Source organism: Diadema antillarum, unplaced genomic scaffold (genome assembly GCF_040938485.1).
Source record: "Diadema antillarum isolate AM-2024a unplaced genomic scaffold, OU_Dant_1.0 seq00001124_RagTag, whole genome shotgun sequence".
In the NCBI taxonomy this organism is placed as follows: domain Eukaryota; kingdom Metazoa; phylum Echinodermata; class Echinoidea; order Diadematoida; family Diadematidae; genus Diadema; species Diadema antillarum.
This window is the reverse complement of record NW_027271938.1, coordinates 359,346-372,658: the sequence shown is the minus strand read 5'-3', so window position 1 is coordinate 372,658 and position 13,313 is coordinate 359,346. Positions and strand designations below refer to the sequence as shown.

At 36.7% G+C, this 13,313-nt stretch overlaps 1 protein-coding gene and 1 long non-coding RNA gene across 2 annotated transcripts in view; both read right to left on the bottom strand.

Annotated features, from left to right (window-relative positions):
• The window catches only part of LOC139743955 (activating signal cointegrator 1 complex subunit 3-like), a 61,333-nt gene extending 60,584 nt beyond the window's left edge, over positions 1 to 749 (bottom strand). Inside the window, 1 exon segment of the mRNA XM_071654424.1 lies at positions 653 to 749. The gene's annotated coding sequence lies outside the window, so the exon portion shown is untranslated.
• A 5,063-nt stretch (positions 750 to 5,812) lies between these two features.
• LOC139743952 (uncharacterized) lies at positions 5,813 to 8,087 on the bottom strand. Its single transcript, XR_011711792.1, has 3 exons — positions 7,981 to 8,087; positions 6,684 to 6,812; positions 5,813 to 5,848 (listed from the first exon to the last, which is right to left on the bottom strand). It is a non-coding gene; the product is annotated as an uncharacterized lncRNA (long non-coding RNA).
• Between the last annotated feature and the right edge of the window lie 5,226 nt (positions 8,088 to 13,313).

Genomic DNA, 13,313 nt, shown 5'->3' with positions numbered 1-13,313 from the left:
AAATGAAAGATTAATTTACTGATTTTTTTTTGAAAAATATTCAGTTCAATTCAATTCACCCACTTTATTGATTATCACAAAAACAGAGACATAGTTTTCTAGATCTACATCTGTAAGTAAGACTCCTACATTGTAAAATGGGCTAAATCGTGATATCATCAGGTCCCCTCTATCTTAACTGCGTGAGCGTCTTCACTATGACCCTATGTAATGTGCAAAGTCTGTGGAGGTTGAAAGCAGTCACCGGCTATGACGAAATGAATGGCGGTGAATGGAGTGGCAGACTATTAATTTTCACGATAATGCCGTAAAAATGTGTCGGAGAGTTCACGGTATAATCGTGATATAGTCCCCACCATAGCATAGGCCCCAAAGCAGTGCGCGTGCACAAAGAAAGCCAAAGGCTTGAGGCAAATGTGATCCCCTTTACAAATAGGAGCCTACATACAGAGAAGTGAAAACTTGTCTGGACATGGGTTTTCACTGTGAACTACATAAACCCTACACAATATTCCACATGTGGGACTAGGCCGTCAACGGAGCACAGTATACATTTTCGATTTCCGCGTCTAGGACTTTTAAATAATTATTTACATCACTGGAACTGCTGTTAAACTTGTAAATTCAACAATTTCATTCAAAAGAAGCTCACCTAGGCAGTGGGTCTTCTTTGTCAAAATATTACACTTTTGTTTTCTACGTGGCTCACAGCGATGCAAATACCACCACAGCTACCGTTAGATACAGGGGTCCGTTTCATGAAAGTCTTAGGAGAGACTTTCTCTCTCCTAAGTCATACTTAGGAGAGACTTTGCTAAAAACCGTTTCATGAAAAAGCTATCGCATAAAGCTATCACATAAACTCAGACTTAGGAGAGACTTTTTCTAGAAACCATTTCATGAACAAAGCTAGCACATAAAGTCTCTCCTAACTTGGCAAAGCTATCACATAAATCTAGGAGTGGTCAGGAGCACTCCTAAGTTTATGTGATAGCTTTTTGAGAGAGCCATTGTATCAAACTTTTTTCTCATTTTGGAGTAATTGACCCTAAATTTGGCATGTGTGACCACTGTCAAAGGTAGATATGCAAGATATCTTTCGTTGATATCGCATAATACGTTGTCATGAATGGCAATGACAAATTTTCACAAAAACATACAAATTGTTGTGGATTGAACTACTGCCCTCAGTTTTAAAGCAATGCTGTTGAAATTCTGCATAGAATCAGATAAATGTAATATGTAGTTGTGCAAAACACTTTTTTCATGTGTGGTGTGAAAAAATCTGTTGCCATGGCAACAAGTTTTTCTATACCAATCACACAAAGAAATATGTGAATTGACCTAACTTCCTTAAAATTCTTTTAACATTTGACCAAAAATTTGGCACATGACCATTACAGTATGTAGATGTGCAAAACTAGTATTTGGTTGATGTTGAACAATCTGTTGCCATGGTAACAACATTTTTTCACTTAAAAGCATACAAAAATTGTGAATTCGCTAAATTTGTCAATCTTTGTGCATATGACATGAAATTTGGCACACATCTGACCGGCAGAGTACGTAGATGTGCAAACTTCATCTTTCGCCATTGTTGAACAATGCGTTGCCATGGTAACAGCAGACTTTGAATGAAAATCATACAAAAATATTGTGGATTCTGCTATCTCTCAGCTTTTGAGCATTTTGCTTGAAATTTGGTACATGTGACCACCATGATATGTATAGTTGTGCAAACTTCATCTTTCACAGATATAGAACATTGTGTTGCTATGGTAACAGCATTTTCAATGAATATAATAAAAAAGGTGTAGATTAGTTTACTCCTTCAATATTTGAGCATTTTACTTGAAATCTGGCACATGAGACTGCTACAGTACATAGACTGATGTGCAAATTTCTTCTTTGTTCTTTTTCACACAATGTGTTGCCATGGTAACAGATTATTTTGAATGAAAATCATTCAAAAATATTGTGGATTCAGCTAACTTCCTAAGCTTTTGAGCATTTGACTTGAAATTTGAAACACGTGAAAGTTATACTTTTTACTATGTACTTGTGTATATTCATCTTTCGTTAATACTGAACAGTGTGTTGCCATGGTAACATCATTTGTGAAAATCATAGGACTTTCCAGTTTATTCATTTAATTTACTCAGTTTTTGAGCACTTGACTTGCAATGCATATATGACACATGTGACAAACAGATTTTTTGAATTAACAAAACACTTTATTCAATGTTGAACAACGCATTGCCATGGTACAGCTTTTTTTTTTTTTTGATAAAACCATATAAAGTTAGCGCTGGTTGAACGAACTCCCTCAGTTGGTGGTGGGAGTAAAAATCACAATGATACTTCTAATTTCAGCAGGTATTCTTTGTTTCGTACTTGGATTTGATTTCACTCATCAATTGCCACAATGGGAAAACATTTCATTGAAAGACGCAGTGTAGGCCGACAATGATTCAATTACACTGTATTAAATTCATTCACTGCTATCAATTTCATACTCATTAATATCAATTCCTCACAATTTAACTACATGTCATGTGACAGATTATGTAACTGCACAAACTATTTCATGTATTTCATTCTAGTTGCCTGATTCATTAGAAAATCTGATCTTGAAAACATTATTTCATTATTCAATGTCATCATAATCACAGCACAATTATCACAACCACATTGGTGATACTGGTAAGAGTCCTTGTGAAATTATTATCACTCACAGTATTTTCTGGTATTACATTCTACTTGATTTCTACATTATAAGCTATGCTTGATTTTATCTTTCTAATCAAATAATAATTGCCCGCATAGACATAATTTCTAACTGGGTTACATAAATATTGCCTTCACATGCCTGGAAATAATAACAACTAGAAATGTTGCTATGGCGACTGGTATGCCTCCGCCATGATGCATGATTCTCCTAATAGGTCTAGATAGTGCATGTGGACAATGTGTGATTACATTTTCACAAAAATGGCTAAATATTAAAATGACAAGTTTGTCACAAATGTGTTGAATGTTCACCTTCCTTGACCTAGGTTTAATTGGATGAATAGGAGAGCATGTATTTGGGATTTAAGGACTTTAACTTGACTTTGACCAATTCATACGTTTATGCATTGAGTAATTTCCAAGGTATGGAGAAAAAGTTCAATTTCTGTATTGAATAGTAAATTGTTACCATTTTCATCTGGCCTTTGACCCTAAAATTCATAAGATAATCCCTGTCAGGCAGAACATGCATAAATATGTAGAAAGTTTAAAAATAACTTGAGCCACTTCCGAGACATGGAGGAAAAACTTAGTTCAGCAGTTTCACTTGATCTTTGACCTTTTGACCTTTGAGGCAAAAAAAAAGAAAAAAAGATCTTTCCAGAGAAGCTCTATTAGGTTATACATGCATACACCAAGTGTAAAAAAATAATCCTGCTGGCATTGCATAAACATGAGGGAAAAAGTAAAATTTTGAAGTGTTGCCCTTGACCTTTTGACTCCTGACCTTTGACCCCATGAACCCAAGATTGTCTAGATAATCACTGCCAGTCAGTACATGTATGTTCCATGAAGATACCTCGAACAATTTCCAAGGTACGGAGAAAAAAGTGAAGTTTTGATATTTTTGATTGACCTTTTGACCTTTGACCTTTGACCTCATGACCACAGACTTTCACCAGAGAATCTTAATTGGGTAATACATGAATACACTAAGTTTCCAGAAAATATCTTCAGGCATTGCAGAGATATGGTGGAAATAGTTAAATTTTATGTATTTGACCTTGAACTTTTGACCTTTGACCTTGAGCATGTGCACCCAAAAGTTGATAGGCACAACTTCACCCCCTAATACACATACATGCTAAGTTTCATTAGGATACCTCAAAATGTTTTTTAGTTACGCTTGCCACAAAATTCATTACGGACAGACAGAAGGACGGACGGACGGAAGAACAGACGGAAGAACAGACGGACGGACAGAAGGACAGACGGACGGACAACCCGAAAACATAATGCCTCCGGCACCACTTCGTGGCGGAGGCATAAAAACAATGCACTGCAATGTTCACTGATGTATTTATGTTTGGATCACTTATACATCGACAGATCTTTCATAATCATTTGTATTATTTTCATGGTTTATTAATCAAATTATGAAAGCAGCTGAACTTCACACAATGCTATCATTGCAAATATTTTGTAAGCATAAAATAATATGTGTTGCAATCCACCTTCTTTGCACTCTAAGGTTCCCTATATCAGAATATTAATTATGATATTAATACTAATAATAATGACCTTGTCTACTGCACAATAGCTTTTAATCATCAAAGATCAGAAATCAGACTCTTATGTGCTGACTGATACAGAATTTGCATTTATCCATTTTAAAATGCTTTCTTACACTTTACAAGGCCTATAAATCTTTTTTTTTTTCAGAGTGCTTCAATTCACCCATTTGCTTTTCACTGAATCGTTTGCACGCTTAATTGTTCTGTTCTGTTTTGTATTGTAATGTTTTTGCTTTTTCTTTTGAAGGGGGATTTTTCTCATTTCTGGTTTGGTTAATACATGTACCTGGCAAAGCACTTATGCCATCACCTATGGACTCGTCTATGACAAAACTCAGTGAAGTTCAGCAGTCAGACTGCAATAGTCTGATTGCAGCTTCATATCTAACACTGCAATTGTGACTCTGTATCACAATATCAACAGAAAGTCACCAAACATGGATTTCTGGTTAAAGGGCTGGTAAAGTTTTGGTTGAGACCTGGTTTCAGATTGATAACATTTCTTCTCTTTTTTTTTTTGGGGGGGGGGAGGAGGGGTGATATAATAAGAAACCTCTTATGAAATATGAAAGACCATTAATTCAAAGAAGAATTCAATGTTTATTTGATGAAAATTGGTTTTGAAATGTTTGAGATATCCAAAATAAAGGAATTCTAATAAAAGGTGGAACCAACCTTTTACTAGAATCGCTTTGTTTTACTCTGCTTTTGGATATCTCAACCATTTCAAAACTAATTTTCGTCAAATAAACATTGAATTCTTCTTTGAATTAATGCTCTGTAGCACTTCAATAGTGGTTTCTTAGTATCTTGCAAAAAAAAAAAGGGCCAATCCTGTTTCTGAAAGAGCACACTCTCAGTTTTAAAATGATGTACAACTGAATTCAGATGGACTCTCCTATGTATTTGAATATTAGAAAGAAAGCACACACTCTGCAAAAGCATAGCTAGCAAATAGGTTCTGAAGTATGTGGTCTATCTTACCTAGCTATGTTCTGTGCAATAAATGGGACAAAAACCAGGATATAAAACTCTAGAGCAACAATAATGAAGGAATTATCAGATAAAGTTGAAATTGAACATGCCAATTATGTGAACACAAAATAGAAAAGCAGACAGAAAACAATCAAGATGTTGTTAGGTTCTGTAACATTACTCATGTCATTTGCAGCAAGTGCATAAAATTTGAAAATCTATCATGTGTGTAGGTCTAGCGACAATAGACCTATTCTTATTTTCCAAATGATGTCCTGAAAGACATAATATTCGCACTCCATTTTAGGAATTTTTGTTGTGCAAGAAGCTTTTGTCATAAGGATCTATTACAAAATCACCATGACATTTGCATTCATGACTTTCATTACAGTGCTTCAGGTACATGTCAGATCCTCACATCTAATGCAGCCACCCCCCCCCCCCAAAAAAAAAATGTATACATTGTATACCATTAATTTTTGAAGGATTGAATCCACAGCGGTCAAAACCAACATATGTTATATTCAACCTGTCTGCATCACCTTTGGCAAGCTCCATGCCTTGAGAATCTATATGAAAGAAAATAGAAAGAAAGGACAAAAGAAATAGAATATGGAAAAATAAACAATACTGGTTACATACTGAAATATTGTGACATGCAAATCACATCCCCTCACCCTGACATTATACAGAGTGGTAACATGTGGGTGTACAGTTGAATGAATACACACACGACTACCACACATATCATTACACAGAGCTGCTTGTCAGCAATTTCATATACAGTATATTAGCAACAGTTTAACAGCATCAAGGAAAAAAAAAACAAAGAAAATCGTCTGGGTTGTCATACACAAGAATTAGTGTATCAGATTCTTCCTGATGAACAAAAAAGGTGTGACACAGACTCAAAATGAAAATGTGATTGTGACTTAAAACACTCATCTGACATAATGTCATTCATTCATGTCAGTAGAGACTTATTTGACTTTTTTTTTAGAAAGGATTGTAATTTATGTCAGGCAAGCTGGGAATTCCAAAATAAACAGAAAGATGATTCAATGGGTTATGCAACAAGTCAGCTGCATTGCTATGTCAGTGCATTAATCAACTCTTGTGAGCCGTACTGAATTCCCAATTGTGGCTGATATAGACATAAACATTAAATCAACTCCCAACTGGGGTGTATGAATGCACTAATTTCTTCATTTCTCGTGTGGAACAGTTCACATATAGAGGTGACATTGTTTGTCCACCAAGTCTACAATAATTCCTAAAATAAGAAAGACCGAATTACCTGTAACTGATATGTCATCAACAGAGGTTGCCTTTTTTCAACTGTTACTCAAGTTGTTTATTTTGTAAAATCTTTATACTTTCAAGTTTAATTTGAGAAATGCATACCTGTGTTCTGTCGTAGATAAGATGCTGCTATACAGTTCGTAGTCCAATTGCAGTCTGACTCTGACCTGGGTGAAGTTCAGCTGCAGTTGTCAGTCCCAAGGGCTTGGTGAGGTTCAGCTCTCTTCAGGCCTTTGGGTGTGCAAATATAAGAACAGTTAAATACCATACAAACAGAAACATCGGATGCACAAATGGGATAGTTGGAAAATATTTGAGATGAGTGTACATCTTTATTAAAACAAGCAATAACAACAAAATGTTCATTAATGAATATCAATTTTGTAAGATATATTATGTGAACGACAAGTTGTAATTGCCAGTTTTCAAAGTTTGAATCACTATGTAATGAGCCCCTGTTAGCAAATTGTAAGAGTATGAGGTAATTTTAGTAATGAATGAGAGGGGAAATTAATAACAAGCATTCACTTTATTCAGTTGGCAGCAGAATTATGAACCCCCCTTGCATTATGGACACTATGGCAAAATAAATAACATTACAATTACTAAATCATATACAAATGGTGAACAGATAGTTTATGACAAATGCCTACCTGATCAATAATCTTTGATTTGCATATAGTTAGAAACTTTGATCATTCATGCATGAAGAGATAAGGTCAAATGAGTGCATTATGGTCATTTCAGACCTTTCTGTGATCACTGAAGCATGACATGTTATGGTCTGATGATAACGATTAATTTCTTTTGTTCTTATGGAATTTTAAATAGTATCTTGCCATTCTATACATAACTCTTAGCATTTCATTGGGTTATATTCATTTTGACATGACTTAAACTTTGAATTATTAATATCATGGCTAAACCTCTGTACAAACTCTATGGTGGCAACTTTCACTAGAAATTAGTTCATTTAAATATTTTTGTACAATGAAAAATGCCAATTGAAATATTAAGAATCCTACATCAAATTCCATCATATTGTGTCACCTATCAAAAGATTGAGTGAAACCATATTCAACGAAGCATTTCAGTGATCACTGAAAGGACTGAAAATGACCATAAATGTGCCCACTGGACCATATCTCTTTATACATGAATGATCAAAGTTTGTAACTATATGCAAATCAAAGGCTACTGATCTGTTTTTTACTTGTAGCAAACTATCTGATCACCACTTGTATGATTTAGAAATAATCTCAGTTATAATGTAATTCATTATGCCAGAGTGTCCAACATGCAAGAGAGGGGTTGAATAATTTTGCTGCCAACTGTAGATGATCAAGATAACATGATTTCTCAACTTGCTTCAATAGCTAAAAATAATCATTTAACACACCAGATGAAGATGGTGGAATATCCATGACACTGTCACTTGACTTTTCCATTTGCATCTTGCCCCCAGTCCTTAACTCTGAAGTGGATGAAGTTCACATGTTGTCTGGTCCTTGGCTGTTTGGAGTTTATTCAATATACAAGAACAGTTAACATCTTACAAACAAAACAATAGTGCAGGACATGGGACATTAGAAAGTATGTTAGAGATGGGTGCTTTGCCTTTGCTATAACAAGCTATAGCAATCAAATTGAAAAGCCCTACCATTGATTTTGAAACACTAAATTCACTAGTATCTACTGATCCATAAGCTTTAAATAGGACTTTTCACAGTTTAAAATGATTAGCTATGTCGAATATTCTTGTTTCAAACATTGTAAGAGCATGAGGTTGTTTTGATACTAGAAAAGGGAGAGGGTAAATAAACAATCATAGTAGGGCCTACAATATTAAGATAACGTGACTGCTAAAGTTTGTTTCAGGAGCTTGATACATGTAGACATGCAGGTACCCCCCCCCCCCCTTCCATGAATTATCTCTTTTCAATTGGATCAGTATGTAATATTCTACAGATAGTGAAATTAAAAAAAAAATGCAAAAAACAGTTGTTTCTAGAAGGGTCACTATTCACTGGATAAGAATGTTTGTTTTCAATTACCAAGATGGACATTACAGCAAACATTGTTTTCAATATTTCCTGTCTAACACTATTCAACTAAAAATCCAGAGACAATTTGATGTCCAAATGTAAATAATGTTGCAATTGTAGTATTTGAAAATATACAGATATGTTGTCTGCTAAAATAGTATTATAAGCTAAAATACTTGCATTCTGTTGAAGGTGACCATGCTGGTAGATAAGTCTCGACGAAGTTCAGTAGCGGTCTAGCTGTGGAGAAGATGGAAGTTCAGCAGTTTGGTTCTGTGTTCAGTGAAGTTCAGCAACTGACTCTGGGCTTTATGAGATGCAGAAGTCTGATTGTAGCAGTCTGACTGATGTTCCATATCTAACATTATAATTAAAAATGTGAATACAAAATAGAAAGTGTGTTTTCAAACTGTTGTTTGATTATACAAGATTTTACACACAATATCTAGAATCTGCATGAAATTTGAAATCAGTTCACATGTTTTTGCAGTTTAAATATATAAAGGACCTTATATTATTATTTTTTGGGGGGATGATTAAAAGACATACTACTAGTATTTGAGTTGTCTCAATTCAACATGTGTAAGCCTATAGTTTGGGGTATTATGACATCTTGAGGTTCTAGATCTTGTCGATAGGCATCCACGTTGCAAGGTCTACATCTACCTAAGATAGGCTTCACATTCGGGTTGATCACAGTTACAGCCTGAGATGCAGCCACAGTCTGACTCTGATCATCAACTGTTGTCATGTCATCATCATCAATTAAATTACTAAAAGAAGTTGTGTAAGCGGTACTAGCATCGGAGTATGGACCTATAGAATCTACTAACTGCCTAGATAGATAGTGCCACTATTTAGAAGACCTATTAACTTCCTTACTGATGAGTGATAGGCCTACTTATGTTAATGATAATATGTTTAAGAATACCAAGGCTATAAAAGGGTCTAGTCTGGTTATACTTTTGGTATACACTGGTTAAGTAGTATCTAGGTCAGTAGGTGCTACTCAGGATCACTATACCACTGGATTCTAGATCTATAGACACCTGGTAGTATAGCAGTAGAATTCTAGAGGTTCCATGCCAATGAATTTAGGTAAACATCATTCTCTATCTTATTGTGACACATGCATTGCGATTACAGTGCTGTATGCATTTAGAATTGTGGAAGATAGCTTTCAAGTCTGAACCAAGATCTGAACCATGGTTTCCTATTCATATTCTGTGTAGACCTGGATCTACGTACTACTACTAGGCCCTACTACTACTACTAGATCTAGTTAGTCTAATCACTGTCAGACTCTCCAGATAGTACTACCTGCCCTAACCCCAGGGCACTCCCTGTTATTGTTGTACAAAGTGCTTCGCGTTCGGGCTGGTCGCTGTTATTATAACCCCTAACCCCTAGTATTTTACAAGTTTTTGTTGTAGACCTATAGTAACGTTAGATAGTAACATTAGGACTTGTAAACGTGACAATGACACAGGTAACGTACAGCTGGTTCTCTGTAGTGTAAATGCTAACGCTAAGTTCACGTTAGGGCCTAAAAAAATTAGGCTTAGGCTAGGCCCATAATTCTGTTGGACAAAATAACCTAGATTTTATAGACTGAAAAAAACAACAACAGATTTTTCCTGTCGATTTGACACAAAACGGAAAATTTGTATCACTTCTGAATACTATCCACACAGCTAGTGACAGTGTAATTATTCAATGTTAGACACGTCTTCAAAAATATAGGCCTAATAATATAAATAATAAAATGCAGACCAATTCTTATGAAATTTCCGGTTTCTTCTTCGCTCCCTTCACTATTCAGGCCTTGGTAAGTTACCTGCAATTGACCCACACATGAACAAATCGGGCAATTGCTCTCATGAAATATCTGCACGCTAAATATATCATAAAAATCAACCCACAAACATTTCACTATTTAATACTTGCAGAAGTTGTAGTAGACCCTATGCCCTACCATGCTAAGTAACAAACTACCTATTGTAAACTCAGCTGGCCATTTGGTCATTCAAACAAACGGCGATGTGCCTCCGTGGGACTATTGTGATAACGCTACTACCGGTAAGATTAGATCTACATCTAGCTAGCCCTTGGAGAATTGTAGACGATTCGAACAAAAATATATCCAAATAATATCACATTATGAATCCACATGCATTACTCTTCAATTGTAGACAGCTTTAAATATACTCACTAATAGAAATATGTACTGGTAGCGGTGTAGAATGCAACTTAGCCTCTAGAATCCTGCCTCCGTCGTAGATCTGTTGCCTCTGCGCTGTATACACTGTGTGTATATTATACGTGATGTAGCGAGTGCTCAATGCATGTACTAAGGGAGAAAAAGTTAATGATATGATAATGATATGTTAATTAGTATTACCCTCGAACATGACGATTGAAAAAATTAAAGTCTCTCATAGCTTAGGAGAGACTTCGTGAAATGGTTTTTACTTCTCTGTGAAAGTCTCTCCTAGCTTAGGAGCGGCTTGGCCATTTTAAGATTTATGTGATAGCTTTTATGTGATAGCTTCATGAAACGGACCCCGGGCAGCAGCGTTGCCAGGTCCCAACAGAGCAAAATCACCAAAAGGCTTGTAAAAAATCACCAAAAGCCATCAAAAATCACCAAATTTGGAAAAGCGTAGGTAAAGCTTCAAATTCAAGACAAAATTATATCAATAAACCTTTATCAAACACTGCGCGAGTCTCGGTGCAATTTTCGGCGCACCGTAGTCACACACACTAAGTGCAAAATGTGTACGATGTGTATGGATATATGACTATGAGTGTTTGTGTGTGTCGTTGTGACCAAAAAAAAAAAAAAGGGGGGGGGGGCACATGTTATGTTTGTGCAGGAAATAAGGGGAAAACTTTGGGCAAAATGCATTTTCGTTTTCAATTAGAGTGATTATTTTTTATGGGTCTAAAAATCACCAAAAAGTTACCAAAAATCACCAAATTTTGATTTGGTTACCAGGCTAAAATTTTGTCACCAAACAACTTCAAAAATCACCAAATTTCACCCTTTTTGGTTCCCGAAATCACCATCTGGCAACACTGCTGGGCAGCATGCAACACACACTGGGATCCTTCGAATTTTGACACAGATGTTACTTCATCATTCCAAATTGTGTCGCAAGCGGAATGGGGTTGCGAAATCGCTGTTGTGTCAAAAAGCCAGCTAAAGCAAGCAAGCAGACAATGAAACCAACAAACTCCTCTTCAAATGCTTCTCCACCGATCACCTTCCTTCCCTTCTCAGAGACTCCAACTCTCCCGTTTTCGACGGGAGATCTCCCGCCGAAAACCCATTTTTGCAAAATCTCCCGTTCTCCCGCTTGAGATTTAATTTCTCCCGCCCTGGCTCTTTGTCTCCCGTTGGAAAGAATTTCTTACTTATTTCTATCGTATGTTGAAAAAATAAGCCTTAGATAGCACCAGAGAGCACCTAGAACCCTGGGAATTTAGCGCTTCGCACACATCAAGTTGGAGTCTCCCGTTTGCTAAGGGTTTCAGGCGGGAGAATCTCCAGATCAGAAGGTGCTTGGGGTTGGAGTCTCTGCCTTCTTTCTTTGCTAATTGATTATCCTTTTCGAATACCCTCATACATTCCCTCCTTTCCGGGTTCTCCTCCCCTTTGCCCGCGCCCAGCGTTCCTTCGATCCCGCCGTCATTATTAACATGCCTCTCCTTCCCGCCTGTCCATCCCCTTCAATCCCTTTTGTGAATCACTTCTTTCCCTTGTGGAATTTCCTTCCCTTACGAAAAAGTCCTGTGGTACTCCTGTGGTAATTACCACAGGACGGTACCACAGGACAGTACCACAGGAAAGTACCACAGGACAGTACCACAGGACAGTACCACAGGAATTGTCCTGTGGTATTTTGGGACATACCACAGGACAGTACCACAGGAATTCCTGTGGTATTTTGGGACGTACCACAGGGCAGTACCACAGGAAAGTACCACAGGACCGGTACCACAGAACAGTACCACAGGACAGTACCACAGGAATTCCTGTGGTATTTTGGGACGTACCACAGGGCAGTACCACAGGAATTCCTGTGGTATTTTGGGACGTACCACAGGGCAGTACCACAGGACTAGTACCACAGAACAGTACCACAGGAACTGTCCTGTGGTATTTTGGGACAGTACCACAGGACAGTACCACAGGTCGATCATTACCACACAGCATTACCATAGGCCAGTACCACACAGCATTTCCATGGTACCACAGGAGAGTACCACACAGGATAGATCGAAAAAAAAATCTAGGAGAATTTTAGCCACATATCACGGAATATTCCTGATAGGTGAGTGATGGATTTCAGGACAAACATGGCCCTAATTAATAACCTGTCCTACTCCTAACATATAACCTCAAACGAGAGTCTAATGGCCAAGTGCCAATCTAGTCCTATAATAGATCTATATAGTCATATTCTATTCCTAGGTAGCCATCGATCGTATCAGTACATATATATATGGCCGTCTATCCGTAAAGCATTAAGGCATGGTTACTAACTCGATTATGCTTTATTATCAAGATATGAAATTACACTTTCATAACAATATCTATGATATTGGGAATAACATAACATAATTAGACAATCTTTCATAAAGTTCAAAGTAAGTTCCATCATTAATACTTTGACTTCTTAAG